This window comes from Schistocerca serialis, chromosome 10, assembly GCF_023864345.2.
Source record: "Schistocerca serialis cubense isolate TAMUIC-IGC-003099 chromosome 10, iqSchSeri2.2, whole genome shotgun sequence".
Taxonomy (NCBI): domain Eukaryota; kingdom Metazoa; phylum Arthropoda; class Insecta; order Orthoptera; family Acrididae; genus Schistocerca; species Schistocerca serialis.
This window is the reverse complement of record NC_064647.1, coordinates 195,814,802-195,816,471: the sequence shown is the minus strand read 5'-3', so window position 1 is coordinate 195,816,471 and position 1,670 is coordinate 195,814,802.

Sequence of the window (1,670 nt, the reverse complement as noted above, 5' to 3'; positions counted from 1 at the left end):
CTCTGGACCGAAAGGACGGATTCAGTGGATCGATTTAGAAGAATCTTCGTTATTATTCGTGACCTATACTGCGTTTAAAATTACTTGCGATTTTTGACAGTTCCGTACATGTTTGGGGTATGCTGAAAGTCATCACACGCTTCCTAGCGTAAATAATTAGTTAATAGCAAGTCAAACAACCAGTAGCGTAAAATACTCTAGCCAAGGGGAATCATAAAAAAACGGGACATTTGAGTGTCCCCAAAAAAACTTTCGGGACAGCGGGACATTTTGGTAAAAAACGGGACTGTCCCGGGAAAAACGGGACGAATGGACACCCTATCCTAACCTAACCACAACCTCGTGACGTGCGAATATCAGAGAAAACGGCGATCAGCAATCCGCGGCAGACTAAAATCACGATCGCTTAGTTCTTGGCGGTTAAAGCTAACCTCTACGAGTAAACTCAAGACAGAAAAAAGTTCAGTTTCAGAGCTAAAAACAAACTGTAATTTCTCACTATCATTGATTGCCTGAAATTATCCTCCACTATGAGAACTATCAACTTACCAACCGATGCGCAGTCCTCGTTGGCACTCGGTAGGAGATTAAAGGCGACACAGGCAGATTCCAAAGGAAAAGAGAATGATAGGAAAGAAGAGCAAATAAAAAAAGTCAATACGACGATTAAAATGATGCAGAAAAGAATTAGAAATGAAAAATTGCATTTCAAATAATTAATTGATTGAAAATAATAAATTCTTTTGATCAGATTTAGAAAGTAACTTTTTTTTTGCTGTATTTGATAAGGCTTGAACTGTAGACCTCTTGCACGTGAAGTTTATGTGCCAACCATTACACTACACCATAACTCTCAGTGAAATACTGTAAGCATACAGTGTTTATGACTAATGAACCAATTGCAACGATGAAGTGCAGCCTTCAGACGGCTTCATGCAGAGTCGTGCGAAGCTTATCTAATGTAAGCAGATGTGTGTGATCCTGATAAATGTGTATGTGACGCTGAATTGCGTGCGGAAGCATCCAATAGCGTTTGGTTGGTGCTGTGTATGAAGCGTGCGTATTTCATTAGCATCTTTGTGCGTGTGTGTGTGTGTGTGTGTGTGTGTGAATGTGTGTGTTGTTTTTGCTATGGTTATCATGTGTGATGAAACACGAAATAAAGTGCAAGACAAATGATTCGGGACCCAAACATATCAAGAAAGAAAGCCGGTTGAGGATCTGGAAGTGACCTGATAAATATTGTTCCGGCAATTTGGCAACGGCGAACGGCTCGGGCATGACGTTAAGATTTCTGGTCGGAGGAAACCATCGCCAGCGCGTAGAGTGTCAACTATCAAGTAATTTTATTTGGACTATAGTGAGTGACGTAAGAATGAAAATATGACACCTATTAGTACTTCAAAGATGAAAGGCAGAAACAAAGAATAGTCGATCTCGGGAGAATGTGGATAATTTTTTAGTCAGGTTACCTTCCATTCAGAAGGCTATTGCATGTGGCGACTGTTATATTGACTTGTAAATAATAGATTTCAGCTATCAGTCCGTCCTTTTGAAATTTTATTGGCAGATCTAGATTTCAGCTAGAAACTAGCCATTCTCAATGCACTATCATTTTTGATCAATGCATGTAACGCCTGTTGGTCGGGCTTCGTCCACAGTTCAATGAT